The following is a 22418-nucleotide window of genomic DNA, read 5'->3' on the forward strand; positions in this document are numbered from 1 at the left end:
ATACAAGTAACGAAGTGTAACCATTTGTTTTGGGGGAAAAGGGCTAGTATATTATTATTTGTTTTGGGGAAGAAGGCCCAGTATATTATTAGAAGGTGCAACCAAAAGGAAGGTTATGTCCAGGTCCTTGAAAAATTGGCGGTTCAATTCAGAATCACCCGAGTCAAAATCGTGACCGACAGGTCGCCGGTCTGATTTTATCCCCAACTTGAGAATTAGTCAAGTAGACCTAAAAATTATTTTTAAAAATATTTTTTTAGAAAAATTTGTCAAAATACCCATATGATATGATCTATTTAATGTTCTACCCTACCCATTTGCAACCATTTCAGCTCAAGATCATATTTTTTTTTATGGGTATTTTGAAATTAAGTCAAAATATATAGATAACGTGCTGAAATGCTTATCTCTCATGGTAACTCGATAAATTCCCTATTTTTTATTCTAAAACTACTGTTTTTAGATTGATTCAAGGGTCCTAAATTTTATTTAAGCATTTTGAACTTTATAAATTATGTTTACATTTTTTTCTTTTTGCCTTTATGTTGGCCGAGACATGACATCAACTCAGCCAGTTGAACTAATAACCAACGGGTGACCAATTTGACCCAACAATTTGATTTTAAAAAAACTGGTCCAAGTTAAGCCAAGCTATTATGGATCAAGGAACTTAACTGAACTTAAATGTTTTCTAAATGGTCTTCTATATATTGAAAATATTTTTTTTTAAGAAAAATAGTAACAAAAAATCTTTCACAATCTTGAGCATATATTTGGGCATTATAGTTACCTTTTTATGCCCACATTTGGCTTATTTTCCCATGACCACAAGCTTAGGAAATGTCTCAATCATTCCAAAGGATTTGAAATGGCAACCTCTTAATTTGATTTTGTGTGTCCCTCCAATTTTGATTGGGCTTTCATATGGGCCCGATCAACTTATATTGAATATTTGCTGTTTGAAAGAAAAAAGTATGCATGGCTATTTTTTTCAGTAGAAAAAAGTCGCAACCAGTTTTAGTTGGTAGTTATAAAGTAGTATAGTTAGGGATGCGATTAATATGCAATTAATCACATTAAAAGTTTGATGATTTTTTTTTTAAGCTTTATGACACACCTATAGCCGCTCAATTTCACATATAATAGTTAAAAGTGATTTGTGACCTTCTTATACCCAAGATAAATAGTCTTAAAGGATACGATCCCTTTCTCAAAATACAGAAAGGTATTGCATTATGCGTAACCTTGAAAGTAGAGCATTTAAAGTTTTTTTGACATGTGACCAAAACATGCTAATTAAATGTTTTACATAACAAGTATTTGATGATTTTACTCGTATGTCTCTTTTTTAACTTATGTTTATTTTATTTTCGCACTTTATAATGAAATTTACTAAACTACCATGTGTGGCTAAACTTACTAGACATGTAGGTTGTTAGCTAAATTTATTGCATATCACAAAAATCCACTAGAAAATATTATTTCAAAGCCCAAAAATCTTCAAATCGATCATCTTGGAAATAGTCTATCTTGTAATGTATTTCTGGATTGTCAATTTTCAAAATTCTTCAAGTATTCATAGATTTACTTGATCTACACTATTTTTGAAGCTTTAAATTTTATAATTAAATACAAAAATAAAGTTTCAAGGCATCACAAATATTTCTAATACAAAAATAAATAAAAATTTCGATATTATTTAAAGACGCGCCCTACTTTGATTGTTTAGAACCTCAGCCCTATACAAATAGAGGCACGACAGTTTGTCGCACCCTTCTTATATTTTTTTTGTGGCTAACCTTTTTGTCTTTGTTAGGATTTAAGCCTATGTATCATGAAAGTGTTACACATTTAGCATAAAGATTATGTGATGAATTAACCATAATCCTCTTCGCTACATACATGATCTAAGTCAATCATGTTACCGATTTCAAATCTAATATGTTTCTCATTGGTTGCATTACTTATGTGGACCCTGGTATATGGTAACACACTGCACATGGACTACATAATTCATTCAAGTTGCAAGGCTCTTTTTTGTTTGTACTCGAGATGGGCATTGGTCATGTGCAAATCCTAACCCGAAATAACCTATCATCGAACATGGATCCCTTTAAGTCTATCTATGAAAGTAGAAACAGCACACTAGCTCTCTTTCTTATTAACAAAATTATATAATAAAAAAAGGGTGCGGTTTCTTTAAGGTTGCAATCTTAAACAATCCAATTAAGGCGCACCTCCAAATTTTGTCATAACATGTAATTTTGGTGTAAAAAATTCTTAGGATTATCTCAAAATCTATTTTTATATCTAATTACAAAATTTTAAACTCCAAAAATAGTTAAAATCAAGTAGATCTATAAATATATGAAAATATTGAAAATGGACAGTCTAGATAATATGTTGCAAAATGCACTATTTTTGGGACTCAATATTTTTTTTCTTTTTTTTTTATCATATTCATATATCTCGATGTCGAGATGACCAATTAGAGGGTTTTTCAACATTAAAATAACTTTGCTCGATGGATTTTTTAAATGCATTTGTAGTTCAGGTTGCAACCTTATATAAACTTTTTCCATAAAAAAACAGAGAAAAGAAAGCATTTATTCGAAAGAAAGGAAGTGATCTAGAGACGAGGTGCACTCCGTTCTCATCCTAGCCAAGGCATGATTTAAAGGGTCCTTGTGAAGAAGGTCATGAAATTCTGATTGTCTGTCTCGAGCCTCCCTAATTCTAACCCCAACGTTCCCACAAACTGATTTATTCAGTAGTATCAACCCATAAAACGGTACATAGGGGGTACCTCCAAACCTTTTGGCAAAAAGAGAGTTCCTCTAATCAACAAGGGTGAATTGATAACCATGCTAGCCCACCATATGCATGAACTCTCTTTTTTCCAAAAGGTGGGCCGAATCTATTGAACCATCTACTTTTCTTGACTTTATTCAGGCTAATAGGGGTGGCAATGAGTTGGGTGGACTGGCCCTAAAAAACTAGGGCCCATACACGACAAAATGTAGCCTAAGGGCTCGGCCTGGGTATGGTCACGATAGGGCGCGCGGTTTGGGCTGACCCAGCTCTTTTTTTTCTTATTGTTTTTATTCTTTTCTTTGGTGGTATTCCACCGGACCCAACCTTGACATGGGCGGGGCAGGGCTGGCCGGGGCAGGGCTTGGGCCAGGGCCTCCTCGCCCTTGTTAAGGCTTGGTCAGGCCTTTAGGGACAGGTGCTGGGCTAGGGCTAAGGCTGGGCTGGCCTAGGCCAATATTTGTTGCCAAACTTATCAACATGATTTATTGGGCATATGTGATTCTAACCACAAGCAATAAAATATACAAATGCAATTTGGAGACGAAAAAAATGCAATCTTTCTAGGGTCCCCGAGAACCCCTGGCTTCGCAAGGCTAGCAACTTGAAATCCTGGGATCTCAACCAAGGTCATGTAGATAGTAGGCTAAAAGTGAAACAAACGAATACAACCATAGATCAAATATGAGAAATAAAGCAAAAACAAAATCACACCGCAATAACACAAATATCTATGTGGTTTATCTCTAAGGGCTAAATCAACAACATCGACGAGTCCAAGTCCACTATTAATGAATATTACGATTTTGGGTTACAATAGATACACTTTTCTTTGAAGATAGGCAAAGCTTATGCTGATTATCCCTTCTAAATCCGCTCTTCTAATCGAACAACGAATATCCCGCTTTCCCAATGTTACTGGAAAGCTAACATGTACCTTATATTGCATTTAATATATCTCATCCTACATGTGTTTACTTTCAACTAGCAATACTAAATGAATGTCAAAGAAGGGCAATGGTAGACACGTAAAATTCGACTTGTTCATGCTATCATAAAATTATTATCCATGAGGAACACATTCAGAGTACCTTGATTAATCAGAAGCATTCTGATACAGCCTAGGGGCACTAAACTGCTTAAATACCCTTGTCAACCCTAAAACTTAAGTAGAATTTCTCCGAAGGGCAATGTCATTCAAAAAAGTGATACTCACTTCATTCTAGTGGCAATTGAGTAATCTTTGCAATAGTCCAAATCTAACCTTAATTTGATATACTGCTTGATAGCTACTGTTGTTCTACTTCAAATGACAAACACACAGCATGAGTTATGTTGCACCTTATATTAAAGGGTGTGAAATGTAATTTTGATATACAGAATTCTTACGATGATTTTAGAATCTATTTTCATCTCTAATTCTAAAATTTTAAAATTTAAAAATGGTTCAAATATAATAGATCTATAAACATATGAAAATTTTGAAATTGGTTGGTCCAGATAATATATTGCAAGATACACAATTTCATGGACTCAAAATCTTCTTTTCTTTTCATATTCATATTTCTTGATGCCGAGATGATCAATTAAAGGATTTTCCAATATCCAAACAACCTTTTATGATGGATTTTTTAGGTTCACCTTTAATTCTACATTTTAAGGTTGCAAACTTATAGAAACTTTTTCCTATATTAAACTATGTAGAATCATATCTACATTTTAAGGTTGCAAACTTATAGAAACTTTTTCCTATATTAAACTATGTAGAATCATATCGACAACTTCAAGAGCTGTTACGAAGCTTTCCAAAGGCACTTAAAATGGTTGGTGGTGATTATGATCAAATATTTATTTATTTATTATTATTAATTTTTTAAGGGTGCATTTTGCATAATTGAGGCGCAACCCCAAACTTGGTTGTAAGATGCAATTTTGGGGTTGAAAATTCTTAGGTTAATGTGAGAATCTATTTTTATGGCTAAATATAAAATTCTTAACTCCAAAATAGTTCAAATCAAGTAGATCTATAAATGCATAAAAATCTTGTCCAAATACTGTGTTGCAAGATGTACTATTTTTAGTACTTGCAATATCTTTTTTTCTCCATTACATGTTGCCGAGATGATCAATTATATATGTTTTCTAACATCCAAGCAATCTTTTTCAAGGTGTCCCACTTTACATAAACTTTTTCCTTTTTTTTGATATGCATGGGGACAGTGGAAAAGAAGGGTGGGATTTTATGGGAGGCGTCTACCCATAACTACTAAAGCCCCAGCACCTTTTCCGGTGACCTATGCTGGTGACCTCAGCCTATAAAATGCCCCATTTAAGATCTAGTTTGGAGAGGCCAAAAAAAAATGAGTAAGAGAGGATTGAAAGAAACCCTAGCCTAGTATCACTATTTTCTTCATCTTCTTGTAATTTTAATACCCAAACAAGAGATTTAATGAATCCATGACAAAAATCCTTGATATTGAAAATCCATAAATATTTTTGGATTTCAAATATCCAAGATTCCAAATTTCCTCCTATCCAAACAGGCCCTTAGGTGTCCTAGAGACCCTAGTTAGATCCTAGTTTTATGCATTGTTTTGTAGTTTCCCATACAAACCCAAGATTCAATTCCAAAAAACGTTAAATTACTCCATCATATCCTAGCCAAGAGCTAGCTTTCTACTCTCACTGACGCATTCGAAAACTGTTAATTAATTCTAAAAACGGGTAGGGCCTGTGTTCCCCACTGATCTACCCAAAAAAAAAAAAGAAATCCTAGCCAAGAACCTTAAGATATAACTTATTCTAAGCAGCCAAGATCCTAGTTTCCGTATATCTCATATCTTGTACAACATATATTTTATATGCTCTACAACCCATAGTTATCCCATGCCTTGATCAACCTTAAATCCACCTTAATCCCAACCACTAATTCAAAAAATCGAATTGCGATCCGAATCGGTCTGTTGGAAGATCCAGTCAAATCATTGATATCGATCTGGCTCGCCTGAGTTACGGCAATCCAACAAAAAAATATGGAAAAATAAGAAAGAGATTGAACAACTTATCATTATGTTATGGAAAAGTCATTCATGAGTCAGTGGGTGCAAGATCCCGACTCGGGAACTCATTGTAAAAAAATCACAGGGATTATATGGTGTCGAATGCTTTTAAAAAACGCACATTTTAAATATCAAAAGATTTATTTTATTTTCATGTTCATGATCATTTTAACCTAGATCCTAAATCCCTAAAATTTTAGATTAAAAATCAAGTTTTGAGATGGTTTAATGGGGGCCGCTATTTACATGAATCCCATCCTTAAGTTATTGGACAAATAAAATCAGATTTTGAATATTAATTGAAATTCAAAATACGAATTTGATTCAAAATCATTTTGAATCAAGATTAGATTTTGAAAATCAAGAATGCAAAAAGGAAATATTTTTGCCACAATCAAATTCAGTTGTTGATTATACCATCTATTTATTTTCTATACCAAACTAACAAAACTAGAAAAAAAGTCAAATTAAAATAATAATATAATAAATCATAAAGCAACATGGAAATAAAAAACCTATTCTTTTTAGAACCCAAGCAGCCAGTAGAAGTTGTAAATCCTACTTATTGAACAGAAATTGACAAAAAATTGCGCTTATTCTGAGAAGAATGAAAAAAAAAATTTAATAAAAAAATCAAAGTTTGAAAAGTCAATCCTTCTTCCAAGAAAATCAACTAAAATTACAACAAAACGTATGTTACTCAAAAATGTGAACAGAACAGACATGGCAACTAGATATTAGATTTGTCAGTCTCTAATTGTATGATATACTTGTATAGAAACTGCATCATATAGTTTTAGTAAGTGTTGGTTGTACCCTCTCTATAAATACACAATTGTATTCTAATCTGATTCATCAATAGAAATATAGTGAAAGGTTATTTCTCACATGGTATCAGAGCAAGGTTTTCTGCTCTCAGTCTCTCTTTGATATGCTTATTTGTGTAAGCACCTTCGCCTAGTCTCTTCCATTGGTGCTCTGCGCCTTCTCTGGTCTCTCTAAAATTGTACTCTTCTCTCTCGTTCTCTAAAATCTCTCTCTCAGTCTTTTCTCTGAAACTGCCCGTAAAAACCACCCTTACAATACCACCGAGTAACAACAAAACCACAATATTTTAAGCCTCATCTGAAACCGCCCAACAAAACCATTCAGCAAAACCACCGTCTTTTAAGCCTCATTTGAAACCACCCTAACCACTCAGCAAAACCATTATCCCAAAAATCTAGAACATCCCCAAAAACACTAAGAAAAACCACACTCTTTTCAAAATCCAGATTTGAAACAACCACAAAAAGCACCATCTGATAAACCATCTGAAACTGTAAAACCATCCGAAATTGCCATCTGAAACTCTAGGGTCTCTAGTGGGCTTTAAAGTTTCCTCGCCCAGATCTGAAGGGCTCTCTGTCAATCAACTTCCATTCATCAGTTTGGTCTTGCTCGGGTGGGAAAAACAAACTTTTTTTTTTTTTTTCTTTCTAGAGAGAGCAGTAAGGCACTCAATTTCTGGTTTCGGCAGGTTGCCAACAGTTTTATGGCGACTTGATTTCTGGTTCCAATAGGGTGTCAGCAGTTTTCTGGCAGTTGGTACCACTATGCCTTTTCTTTTTCTTTAACTGAAATTTGATCGCCTTATTTAATCCGAATTGATTTTGTCTCTGTCTTTCTTTGCCCATGAGATCTTTGTTGTCTTTCTCACTCTACCCTCACTCTATTGTTTTGGGTTATCTGTTGTGCTGTCTGATTTTTTTATCTGCTGATCTCTACTGAGATCTCTGTCTCTATCTTTGTGTGCTCATGAAATCTTCGCTCTGTCTTTCTCTCTCTATCCTCAATCTATGTTTGTCACAACCCCGCCTCCTACTCCCTTGCTGTACTAGCTGGAAAGTAACTGGGTGTGGGACTGCGACCAAAAATAGTGAATGCCACTAAGGTGGGAGTGTGCTCAATGCTTTTAAAAAGAAGGAATCAAAGCAAACCACAAAAGAAAACAAAACTCCAAACACAACCATAAAAAACTGGGCAAACTAAAACAAAATATATATACTAAAGCTTCAAAATTATTACATATATGTCCAAGGCACTAAAGGCCCAACAATAATTACTTAACACCAAAACAAGACAACTATATGGCCAAACTGTCATCTAAAACCTACAATAAAAAAGAAGCTTCATTGTGAAGTTCGAGGCTCCAACCGTTAGTTGCGATCATCCAATCGTCAGCTGCGATCATCCAATCGTCTGTCCTCAATCCGCGAGTTATCACTATACATTGAAGAAAGTCAAAGCAATGAGCTATGAAGCTAAGTAAGTAGATCAAAGTGTCATGCATTCCTGTTATATAACATCATTAATAACTGTCCCCAAGATTCATGCAGATTTTACAACATGGAGTCATGTATCACCATTCTCTTCATTAGCAATGTGTCATGAGTAATTTCTTTCATGGTGGAGTAAGCACAAATTAGATATCAAATGTCACATGAGTTAACAGTTTATCAAATCTTTTCATCGAAATAACATATCAATAATTCAGGCAAACATATAATAATTGCAGGCAATTCTAATGTCACCTATTCCCAGAGTAGAAGCCTTATCACTCAGGCCAAGTCAATCTCATTGTTTAGGACTTCTACCATTACTCAAGAGGAAAGATAATGACAAATAGATAACCCATTTCGTAATGTCTTCACACACACACACACAATCTCCAACGGGCTTTGAGGCTTTTGATAGTCGTTGGCTTTGCAATATATGATCCTCATTTACACTTTAGCTGAAGGGCATTACACTACCAATGGATGACCCATTACGTAGTGCCATACACACATAATGGGGTGCGCGACCCTCCCATGTGACTCACATCCTAATTTCCTTCCTATCATCGAGAGTTAAAGAAAGATTTCAACTGCCGACACAACTTTTTTATTATATCACATAACACTAGGAACGGATGACCCACTGCATAGTTCCTCATGCCACATTCTTATCATATTATATTACACTACCAATGGATGACCCATTGTATAGTGCTATACACCTTTCTTATCACATCATCTTACACTACCAATGGATGACCCATTGCGTAGTGCCTTAGACAATTCTTATCATATCATCACACACTACCAATGGATGACCCATTGCATAGTGCCTTATACACATATCATGCTAAAATATGTACGTATCATATTAGAGCATGTGTGTATCATATCAGAGCATGTCTTACTATATGCAGTCATGTCATAATAGAGCATATCTCAATATCATGCATTCAAATCATTGCTGAGCATATCTCAATATCGTGCATTCATATCATAACTGAGCATATCTCAATATCGTGCATTCATATCATAACTGAGCATGTCTTACAACTTGCATTCATCCCCTAATAGGGCATATCTCATTATCATACATTCATATCATGAAATTCAGAAATCATTTGGATACGAAACCAATTTCATAACAATTTAGGCTCATGAAAACACGACTTTCATGAAGGGAATAACCCTTAAATGTTGGCTTAAAGTTTGCCAAACTGTTGGTGAACATGAGTAAAACTTCTGGTTTATTACAGTAGAAATTTCAGGGTGACATCTTAGTAGAAAATTGAACATAACTTTCAAATTACATGAAACTTCATCATACTTCCAAAACTATTTTCAAAATGGATTCATACATCTTCTATTTAGAAGTAGTTTGAACTCATTCTAATGTATTTTGGTCAATGAACAATTTCACACAAGAACACATAGAGGTCCTGGAAAATCATTTCACAATCCTGATATACTTTCGAAAATGGTTCATAACTTGCAAACTAAAAGAGATATAGGCAAGAGGTCTTTTCCATCTTAAAATAGACTCAAAGAGGTATTTTTTCACAAAATTTCGTGATCAACAAAGGTGTTACATCCAATTGATCGCACAAAAGGTAGTCACAGTTCTGGAAAATTCCTATTTTCACAGCAAAATTTTTCAGTGTGATATTCCTATAGAAAAATGGCCATAACTTCCAATCCACATGGAATTTGATCATGGTTCCATAACTATTTTCGAAATAGACATATTTATCTTTTATTTAGAAGTAGTTTGACCTCATTCTGAGATATTTAGATTAGTAGACAGTTCCATACAAAAAAGTGTAAAGTTCTTGGAAATTTATGGCACAATTCTAGCATGCTTTAAAAGATGGTTGATAACTTTCAAACCAAAGGAGATATTGTTAAGATGTCTTTTTCAACTTAAAATAGACTCAAAGAGGCACTTTTCCACCAAGTTTCATAATTAACAGATATGTTTTCAATACTCAAACAATCATACAATTGGGAGTCACAGTTCTGGAAAAAAATGCACATTCCAACAAGAATTCAATAGCATGCAAGCACATTCATATTCAAAATTGCATCTATAATCATGCTTAAACTTCATGAGTTGAACATTCATAATCATATTTAAAGTCACACACATAATTATGCTTAAACTTCATACTTTGAACACCCATTCTCATTTCCAAAATCATATATATAATCATGTTTAGCTTCATACTTGGATGAACTAAGAAAAACATGTATCATCAAAGCATGAAAGCATGGAAGCTTAATCCACTTACAAGCACCAAAAAGGGACTCCAAGGCTCCCCACACAGGCTCCCTTCATAAGCCAAGCCCCGTGAATGGTTCCAAAGCTCAAGGCCTCAAGTCTAGAGAGGAAGGGTGTGGGTGAGAGAGGGAGAGAGAGTGAACACTTGGAGGGGAGTTTGAAAATGGGGGTTTAAAAAGGCACAGAGAGGGGGCGGCAACAGACAACAAACAAGTGGCAACCAAGGGGGCATGCAAGTGCCATGTGGCACGCAAGAGGCATGCAGCAATCATGAGAGAGAAAAGAAGTTTCTCCCCCGAACTGTCGTGGGCGGCAGCATCGCACTTGGCAGCAGCGAGCCTGTCGCGTGCAACAGCAACTGCGCACCATGTCACCCATGTCAACGACTCGTCGACCCACCACCATATGCCAGAAAAAGTCCGGGTTCGTTCAATGTTGTTTTTTTTTTTGGTTATCCGTTGTGCTCTCTGCTGTTCTTTATCTGTTGATCTCTTCTGAGATCTCTGTCTTTCTGTGCTCATGAGACTTTCGTCGATTTTTCTCTTTCTTTCCTCACTACTTCAGTAAACTAGATCTTCTTTTTGGGTGGATCTATTGAAGCATTGAACCTCAACCATATCTAGCTTCAGTCTTGAAATAATCACATGTCCTTCATTTGTTACAAGCCTCACAAAGAGGGTTGTGATTGCTTGTTTTCGACGAGGCCACTCTTGTTTTGTTGGGCTTCCTCCATTTTTTACACAGACTTTTTCGTTGGGTAATTAGTTCCTGTTGTTGGGACTCTCTCTCTAATTGCAAAAAGTGTTTTCCTTCATTTGATAGACGTTTGGGTAATTGGTTCTTTGTTGGGCATGAATTCCATGAGCGCACGAAACATATTGAAGTTGATTGCTACTATGTTCGACAAGAATATCTAGTAGGCATAATTTCCTTACCATATGTGCCCACCACAGCACAACTCGTTGATTTCTTCACTCCCCCGCATTCTTTCTCATAGTTGGTTTCCAAACTCTCCATGATTCTTTTCAAATCATCTCGAGTTTGAGGGGGAGTGTGAACATAACAGACATGACAACTACAACAGATATGACAATTGGATATTGAGATCTGTCAGTGTCTAATTATATGATAAACCTGTATGGAAACTGTATCCTATTGTTTAGTAAGTATTGGTTGTACCCCCTCTATAAATACACAATTGTATTATAATATGATTCATCAATAGAAATATATTGAATGTTATTTCTCACACAAAATATCATTTAGTGATATGAAACCACATGAAAATTGTGTAAGCTTATAATACTCCAAAAAGCATATGAGAGAATAGATAAGAAACTATAAAATCCCCAAAATGAAAAGACCCGAGCTCGATATTGCAAAAAAAAAGAAGCCAGATTTTTGAATTTTTGTTTTCACTAGTTAGGGATTTAATTTAAGAAATTATATTGTAGTCCTCATAGGATAGTAAATAATGGTGGGGCCCGTGAAGAAAGGGGATCAAAATGCCGAACTAGTAATTAGAGATTTAAACAGGAAAATTACAAGATTTTAAAAAAATTCAACCTATTATTGATTCTTAAAAAATGGCATGGTTCACTACATTAAGTTAAGCGATGTAGGACACTGATCAGGTGATTCTGATACGGATTATGGGCATAAACTACACTTATTAGGCGATTCTGATAAGAATTACTGTTGTTTTAAGCACTAGTTCCAAGTCCCAAATCCTAACAACATACTCCCATTATTATTCTATTTTATTCATATACTTTCATCTTGAGAGATATGCCTTCTTGTTTGATCTTTCTGAGTTAATTTTCATATTTTAATACTTAATTGATTTTCTGAAAGAAAAAGTTTATATGAGTGTGAGGCTCTAAACAATTAAATTAGGGCACACCTAAAAAATTTCATAGAAGAGGTTGTTTTGATTCTCAAATATCTTCAATTTGATCATCTTGATCTCAATATGTACGGACATGAGAAAAATATAGATTTCAAGTTTTGGAAATAGTGCATCTTGTAATGCATTTCTGGACCGTCAATTTTCAATTTTTCATAGATCTGCTCTATCAACACTATTTTTGAAGCTTTAAATTTTGTAATTAGAGATGAAAATATATTTTAAGGCTATCACAAAGATTTTCAGTATTGAAACCACATTTCTTGACACTATTTGGAGGTGTACTTTACTTTGATTGTTTAGAGCCTCGGCAAATCATGCCTTTTTCTAAAACCTGACTCTTTTTTTATTTTTTCCAAACACTAGGTCTAGTTTTTATCCCTTTTCAAATTTATTTATGATCTCAGGCATATTGTGGTCACCGCAATATTTTTGTAGACTCTTAGTTGAATTCCTGTCTTCATTAGTCCTTGTAAAACCTTAATTTGCTTTCTTTCATATTATTTTCTTGAAGTTTCACCCTCTGATATAAACATGCTCACATCACTAAAAGGAAATAAAGAACTCGTTTTCCCAACATTAATGGATAGCTCTGCGCCTTCGATAGAGTTGTTGGGATGTCCATAGGGCTCCTTAGAGATCAATAGCAATGTTCTTCAATAGAAAGAGAGAATCGATATTAGAGGAAACTAAGAACTATAATGCCCATCACAAAAACGGTAAACGAGAAAAAAGGGTAACTTATACATATAATAAGTTTTTTAGTTGAACACATGAATTTGGAATTTTAGGTTTTGATTTCACACTGATCATATATAACAATTTAGAAAACATAAAACACACAAATTCAATCCCAATTTTTTTTTATGTTCTTTTCGGTTTTATTCGCCTCTTTTGAGTGGACCGCCTGAGCCCAATGATCCAATTCTAATCGGCCACTTGACTTAGTTTTTCCGGGGGGGGACATAGTTGGAACTCGATTATGATTTTTGAAACACTGGTTTTGACTTAAAATGGAACAGTAATGCCATTGTAAATATATTGAGAAGATGGGATAGTGGTTCTTTTGGGGAAAATGCTGAATATTATGTGATTAGTAGAGGCCATCATTTTCAAAACAAAATATTTGATTGGACTCTATTAAAATCTCTCTCTCGGCCTTCCCTATTCAATAAAACATTATGCCAAACTTTTTCTAATTTGACCAAAAAAGCTTGGTTTGCTCGTCTAGATTTCTCTCTAAATTAGTAGTGGCTTTTGAGCCTTATATGGGATATGGCAAGTTCATCAAGCCCCTAAATGGGCAAACTTGTTTTATGTCATCACTACCCACTAATTTTCAGTTTAGAGGCTAGTCTCTCTTTATGCTAGTATAAAGTGGTCCATAGAATTGGATGATACACTGCAAGACAAACCATGTCTCTCCAACCCTTTGTATTTAGGATCTAGTTTCAATAAGGCCTATTCTTTATGAAAATAAAGTAAAGCCTCACATCGAATCCTCGTCTTGAAGTACTTTAGACATAAACAACATTCATGATGGCCCCAAAATCAATTTCCAATATCGACTATTAAATTTGAAGTTCAAAAAGTGGTATAGATCTTGCGGATCCATAAACAGTTAATTTTAGGGTGAAATGGATGGCCTAGATAATGTATTATATTATAAACTATTCTTAAGGCTTGAAATCCTAATTTATTTTACAACTATAATAGTCATGGCTGAGATGAATTGAAGGTGTTTTAAAGCTAGAACTATAATTTCTGGTTAGTTTTGAGGCTTTACTTATTTTGATAGGACTACAACCCTATCAAATAATTTTCCTTGTATTTGTTCTCTTTTGTGTACGACTGAATTTCTTTTCTTTTTTTTGGGGTGAATAAATTTTTTTTTTGGTGAATACATTTCTATTATTTGATAAGCAAATGTGGGGATTGAACAATTAATTGAGAACACATCACTTTCTTCAACTTTTTTTCAATTCACCTCTTCAGTTAGACGGTTTCATTTCAAATTGTAGATCCCTACAATCCAGGGATTACATCTGTAAAATATATTTACTAAATATCATATCCTGTAAAATCCCCATAATCAAGGGATCATATTTGACATGTAATTGTTGTATACAATCTTCCCTTTGGGTCAATGAAATCAACGATTTTCTTTCCAACCTTTACATGGTATCAGAGCCACAATTTTCTAAAGATAAAAAGAGAAAGAGAGACGAGATAACCTACCTTCTTTCTTGAGAGCGTAGCCCTTACGGCCGCTTTGGCAATTTCCTGGCAACCCCGGTCCATTTTCTAGGAGCCTCTTCGCTGGAACATCATTTGCCGGTGACCTGAGCGGCCGCTTCAGCTGTCTCAAAGGTACCTAGCCAAACCCTCGATAGTGTCTCGAAGCGAATGTGCAGTGAAGGGGCCTGGCCTACATCTGCGACCGTCGTGCTGATAACCATGGTTTCTCCCTCACTCTCAAGATGATGACTGTGAAATCAAAGAAATTAGCACCCCTTCTAACCTCTTCAGCCTCTCTCAGCGACTGTAGATATTGTGTTCTCTCTCTCTACAGTCAGGAACCATGTCTGCACACACACTCTCTTTAATGATCGCTCTTCTCATCTTCTACTGAGACTTTCAAAAAGCCCTTTCTCTCTCTAGAGGTCTAATTCCAAGGCGAAGATCTCCATGCCAATGCCAAGAGCCAATGACGCTCATGCAAAGTCTCTCTGTTACTACTCCCCGTGGATGTCATAGTTCGTTCACTAAAGTTAAAGTGAGGTTTTCATAGATTGAGAAAGGACAATTTTTTTTAAGGAAAAAGAGTTGGTGGTCTATATTATGCCTTGGTAGTCCAATGTGTTTATTTAGTCTTGCAACTATTGGTGATTCATGTTAAGGATATTGGGGTGAGAGAGGCACGAAATCTCGACCTCAGTTCCGTAAATTCAAGCTTGTAAATTCTCTGCTACTTGTATTTCATTGACGCAGTTCCATCAAATTTCCCTATTCATTGTTATTACCATGGACAACCACATACCTCCTCTTTCTGAAGACTCCACCAATGTCATCCCTGATGGAAACACATTGACTAATAGTAATAGCTTTTCTTCCTCTGTTATTGATTTCACTAGCCCTTTTCATTTGACCAACAATGAAAATCCTGGCAACATTCTTGTCTCTCACATCCTTGAAGGTGAGAATTATCCATAATGGAGTCGAGCTATAATAACTGCTTTGAGTGCAAAAAATAAGCTCTTCTTTGTGGATGGTGCGTTAATCATATCTCCCATCTCTTCTTCTTATCATCTTCTATGGAAAAGATGCAATGACATGGTCCGATCCTGGATCCAAAATTTTGTCAATAAAGAGATTGTTGATAGTATTTCCTATGAAATCACTGCTCAAGGCACGAGGGATGATTTGAAAGATCGCTTTTCTCAAAGCAATGCACATCGTCTCTTCAAGTTCCGACGGGATTTTGCACTTGTTTCTCAAGGTTCTTCCACCATTTCAGCTTATTACATCAAACTTAAATCTCTTTGGGAATAACTTGCTTCTTATACCCCTCTTCCACCTTGTTCTTGTGGGTCTTCCAAGGCCTTGCATGACTATCTACAATAGGACAGATTGATCCAATTTCTCACTGGACTCCATGAGATTTATCACCCAATTCGAGGCCAAATCCTTCTTATGGACCCTCTTCCTAATGTTAATAGAGCTTATTATTTTCTTCTTCAAGATAAAAAGCAGCGGCAGATGGCTACAAAAATAATTCCTTTAGAAGGTGCTGCTGCCTTGTAGTAAATATAGCTACATCTACTACAAATCGCCAGCCCCGACGTCGTTTCATCAATACAGACAAACCAAAAGGTCAACACAAACAACGACCCAAATGTGGTCATTGTGGCTGGGTAGGCCACATCATTGACACCTGTTTTGTTCTTCATGGTTATCCATCGGGCCATCGATTGCACCAACCGGGCAAAGGGACATCTTCTAAGCATACAATAAATGAGAAAAACACCGTTGCAACAAATTCAAGTCAAAGTAGCCCACAAATTACACAGGATCAATATCGTCACTTGGTCTCTATGCTTCCTAAAGGTAATGCACAACCAATGATCAACTTTGCAGGTAACTTCACATCCTCTTCATCTTCAATTCCTCTCCATACTAGGATCGTATACACAGGTGCTTCTGATCACATGATTTTTGACACATCTCTATTTCATTCATCTACACCTGCTTCTCACATAGCACCTGTAAAACTTCCAAATGGCTCTTTTGCTTCGGTAACTCATATTGGTTCTGTCTTTTTAACACCTACACTTTGTTTACATCAAGTATTGTGTGTTCCTTATTTTACATTCAATTTACTTTCCATCAACAAATTTACTGCATCCTATCCCTGCTCAATGACTTTTTCTCATGATATGTGCATTTTTTAGGACCAATACCAGAAGACGACGATTGGAACAACTAAGAAACTTGGCGGTCTCTACTATTTTGAAACCCCTCTACTGACTCGTACTGCTCTTTTATCCATTTCAATTGGTTTTGATTTATGGTATAGACGCTTAGGTCATGTTTCTTCTACTCGTTTGAATTTGATAGCTAAGACTGTTGATGGGATCTATGTTCTCAATCCTAAGACTGTTGATGGGATCTATGTTCTCAATCCTAATGATTGTGATGTTTGTCCTTTAGCGAAACAAACAAGATTACCTTTTGTTTCGAGTTATATTTCATGTACTGCACCTTTTGACTTTATTTATTGAGATATTTGGGGAGGTTATTCTACTCCTTCCCATTGAGGCGCTCGTTATTTTTTAACTCTTGTTGATGATTATTCCCGTTCCATGTGGGTATTTCTTATGCAAAATAAATTTGAGACTCCATTATTATTAAAATATTTTTTTGCATTTGTACATACTCATTTTCAATGCGCTATTAAGCATATAAGGACAGATAATAGATCCAAGTTCTTTTCTCATACTATTCAACTTTTTTTTAAAGAACATGGGATCACCCATCAACATAGTTGCGTTTACACTCCGCAATAAAACGGTGTTGTCGAACGTAAACATCACTACATACTTGAAATGACATGTGTTTTGTGCTTTCAAAGTAATTTTCCTCTTATCTTTTGGGGAGATTGTATTCTTACTGCCACCTGTTTAATAAACCGGTTACCAACACCTTTATTATCGAATAAATCATCGTTTGAAGTTTTATTTAATAAACAACCATCTTACTCCCATTTGGAGTTTTTGGTTGCCTTTGTTATGCTTCTAACATTGCTTCAAATTGGGATAAGCGCTCTCGCAAAAGTGTTTTCCTTGGTTATCCCCATGCTCAAAAGGGCTACCATCTTCTTGACCTTTCCTCAAATTCTATTTTCACTTCTCGTGATGTAGTCTTTCATGATGACATTTTCCCATATCAAAATCTCCTTTCTACTTATTCCTATGTCATTTTACCCTTACTAATGCCTGATGACTTCCCACCCCTTGATTCACACAATGCCCCAAATACCATTGCACTAGATCCCATCACTTCCTTACCGAATTCCCCTATTCCCCTCATTAAGACCAATCCCATGACACTCCTTCCCCTTGTGTACTAACACCAATCTCTATACCACCCTTTCGACGTTCTCAACGAGCTTCGCAACGACCTTCCAATTTGAAAGCCTTTCATTGCTCTCACGCCAAGCTTTGAGCTACTTCTACATCTTCTTTTGGCACTGGTTCCACCAAAGGTAAACATCATCCCATGTCCCATTTCATTTCTTCTCACAACATGTCTCCCTCTCATCATAGTTTTGTTTTAGCCATCTCTTCTATTACAGAGCCTAACTCATATTCTCAGGCTGTGGAAAACCTCAAACGGCAAAAGGCAATGTAATGTGAGTTTTAGGCACTTGAGAAGAATCATACCTAGTTACGGTTTTACCTCTTGAGAAAACTCTCATTGGATGTAAGTGGCTATATAAAGTAAAGTACCGATCTGATGGTACAGTTGAATGCTACAAGGCTCGGTTATTGCCAAGGGTTATATCCAACGTGAAGGATTGGACTACATGAGACCGTTGCACCACTTGCACAATTGGTCACTATTCGCTGTTTATTAGCCATTGCTTCGATTCGTAACTGGACTTTGCACCAATTAGATGTGCCGAATGAATTTCTTCATAGTGACTTGGAAGAAGATGTATACATGAGTCTTCCTCCGGGACTTTTTCGACAGGGGGAGACAAGGGTTTGTCAGTTACACAAATCTATATATGGACTCAAGCAGACATCCCGTCAGTGGTTTAAAAAGTTCTCCTCTACCCTTATTGATATTGGTTTTACTCAATCTAAAGCGGATTATTCCTTGTTTAATTTTGGTTTATGTCAATGATATTATTGTTACAGGCACTAATTCATATGCTATACAGTCTCTCAAATCCTTCTTACATTGCCGCTTTCACCTGAAAGATCTTGACCCTCTCAAATATTTTCTTGGTCTTGAAGTGGCACGGTCTAAAAATGGTTTATGTATCTCACAACACAAATATACTCTTGAGATAATTGAAGAAATGAGTCTCATTGGTGACCGATCTGTTCACCTCCTCATGGAGCAAAATCTTAAACTTTATCATGATCATGGAGAACTCATTTCTGATCCTACCATGTATCGTTGCCTTGTGGGTCGTCTCATTTATCTAACTCTCACTAAACCAGACATCGTTTATGCTATTTAGATCCTTAGTAAGTATATGAGTCAACCACGACGACCGCATTATGAAGTAGCCCTACGCCTTACTCGGTACTTAAAACTTGCACCGGGACAAGGTTTATTTTTTCCCTCTAACAACCCTCTTCAGCTTCGAGTTTTGTGTGACTATGATTGGGCAAGTTGCCCTGATACCCTCCAATTTACCAGAGGATATTACGCTCTTCTTGATCATTCTCTTATCTCTTGGAAAACCAAGAAGCAACATACTGTTTGTCGGTCTTCTGCCGAGGTTGAATACTGAGCTATGGCTACTGCTAGTTGTGAGATCACCTGGTTATGCTCCTTGCTGCATGACTTAGGAGTTCGTCACTCACAACCTGCCATTCTCCATTGTGATAATATTGTTGCATTATACATTGCTGTCAACCCAGTGATTCATTAACGTACAAAACACATCGAGCTTGATTGTCATTATATTAGAGAAAAGATCAAAAATAGAGTTCTTCAGACCTCCTACATTCACACATCATGGCAACTTGCTGATGTATTCACTAAAGTTCTTGCCCATGACCAATTCAATTCTTTGATTTATAAGTTGAGTGTTCTCGATATTCACGTCCAACTTGAGGGGGAGTGTTAGACGGTTTCATTTCAAATTGTAAATCTCTACAATTCAGGGATTACATTTGTAAAATATATTTAATATATATCATATTCTGTAAAATCCCCATAATCAAGGAATCATATTTGGCATGTAATTATTGTATATAATCTTCCCTTTGGGTCAATGAAATCAACGATTTTCTTCCCAATATTTACATTACTGAGTAATAGCTGTCGAAGAATCACAGTACACAAATGTAGGTCGTCCTCGCTCTTCATCTCCACCGTCCATCATAGGATTGTGATTATCCAAATTTATAGTTTTTCAAGTGGTACATGCGATGTTGGACAATGGGTAGCTCTTGCTTGCATACTCACACAAAAACTGTGTCTAAAAGAAATTATAAGTAAGCATGGATAAAGATAAAGTAGTTATTAAGGAAAAATTCATGGTGAGTATGTTGATGCTTGTGTACACCCTAATTTTCAAGTGCTTTATGATCTGATCACAGTTTAAATTACTACAAATCCATGTTTTGCCTCATATCAATGAACTTGAATATAAAAAAGTTAGTCTAGATTAAAGAACTAAAATGAGATATCATTTTTCATGCTCATTTTTTTTACTCGTATTCATGATTTTGGTGGTTGAGATGAGATGCATGTGAAGTCTTGAATTCGAAATCCAATTCTAATATGATTTTGAGGTTGCCGCCGTAGAAAAGGTGCATCTATGATAAAAAAATGAGTGCAAATATTTCCAATTAGAATTTCTATGGTACATTTTCAATTAAATTTTCAACATTTATTTTAGGAAGATATAGACAATGAATGCATGTCAACGTAAAAATATCATTATCTAGATCTTCCCCTCTCCTTCCTACCCTTAATTGCTAAATGTACGTGCAAGAACACATTGTGTACTCAATGGTAAAAAAAAAAAGAAAAAAAAGAAAAAGAACAGAAAAAACACCATTGTGTACTCTCAAAGAAGCATACCTTATACTTACTCCCTTAGACAAACGATCCGCGATTATTTTTTAGGGAAACTTATATAAATATCTATTATATTTTTTGGTATTATAAAAATACCTGAAACTTTCCGTTATTACATAGATGTTTGTTTTATCAACTTCATAACATTTTTTTTAAAAGACAAAACTACCCATTTTCAGTTTTTAAAAAACCGATTTATTTTTATTTTTATTTATTCATTTTTTCAGTTTTTCAAAAAGAAATCAGTTTTAAAAAAATCGAATTTCAAAAATCAATTTTTTTAAAATATTGAAACTTGGGGTTGCATTGGTTTTTTGGTTATCATGCATACCTCTATGCTTTTACATAAAAGGTTCAAGTCCCCCCATCCCCCATTGGCAATTTAAATTTTTTCAATAAACAAATAGATGTTTTTATTACATTAAAAAGCAAAAAAAAAAAGGTCCATCATGGAATGGGTATGGCTTTTTAGTAATCATGCATGCCTCTATGCTTTCATGTTGGGAATCTAATCTTTTTAAATAAAAAATGGGTGTGGTTTCTATAAGGTTGCAACCTTAGACAATCCAATTAAGGCACACGTTCAAATTTTACCATGACATATAATTTTGATGTAAAACATTCTTAGGATTACCCCAAAATCTATTTTCATATCTATTTATAAAATTTTAAACTCCAAAAGTAGTTAAAATCAAGTAGATCTATAAACATATGAAAATCTTAAAAATGGACGGTCAAGATAATATGTTGCAAAACACATTCCTTATAGGATTCAAAATCATTTTCTTTTTTCATATTCATACATCTTGCTGTTGAGATGATCAATTATAGGGCTTTTCAACATTAAAACAACTTTTTCCGATGGATTTTTGAGGTGCATATGTAATTTTATATTTTATGGTTGCAACCTTATATAAACTTTTCCATAAAAAATAGATGTTTTTATTTTATTAAGAAGCAAAAAAAAAAAAAAAACCATCATGTTGAAGAAAATCATATGCTTTTACCAATACAAAATTCGAGTAATAATGATCGAAGTAGGTATCATATTATATATATCTTTTTTTTTATTATTTCAATTTTTTTTTTTAACATGTTGAGTTACAAACAGTAAAATTCGATTTTTCAAAAACTGAAATTTAAAATTTTTTGTTTTTTTGAAAAACCGAAAATTAAAAAATTTTGGTTTTTGAAAAACCAAAAATTAAAAAAAATTATGTTTTTCAATAAAAAAAGGGTAGTTTCGCCTTTTTTTTTTTTAAAAAAAAGTGTTATGAAGTTGAAAAACGGACATCTGGGTAAAAACAGGAAGTTTCAAATACTTTTGTAATAATAGAAAATATAACAGATATTTACGTAATGTCCTTATTTTTTATCTAACTTTCTGTCGCCCATTTTGGAATCATTGGATGAGTATTTCAAGAAAAGAAAAAAGATTTGGATTTCTAAACTCTTAGGTTTGGCCATCTAAAAATTGGACAATCTCTTTGTAGTCCTAGAACTGCAAATTTGGGCAGATATAGACCGAGTTTGAGTCTCTCTCTCTCTCTTTTATTTTGTTTTTTTGTTTTTTTTTGAAGTTTGCTAAGTTGATGTACTTAGGTCCCTGAAAATCCTCCAAGACATGGTTTCACTAAAGGGAAAGAATATACATTATGCTACTAGGGAGCATATAATCAACTATCTATAGGAAAATTGTTGGGGGACACATTCAACATATG

This window comes from Amborella trichopoda, chromosome 5 (assembly GCF_054954075.1).
Source record: "Amborella trichopoda isolate Santa Cruz 75 chromosome 5, AtrichopodaSantaCruz75HAP2 v2.0, whole genome shotgun sequence".
Taxonomy (NCBI): Eukaryota; Viridiplantae; Streptophyta; class Magnoliopsida; order Amborellales; family Amborellaceae; genus Amborella; species Amborella trichopoda.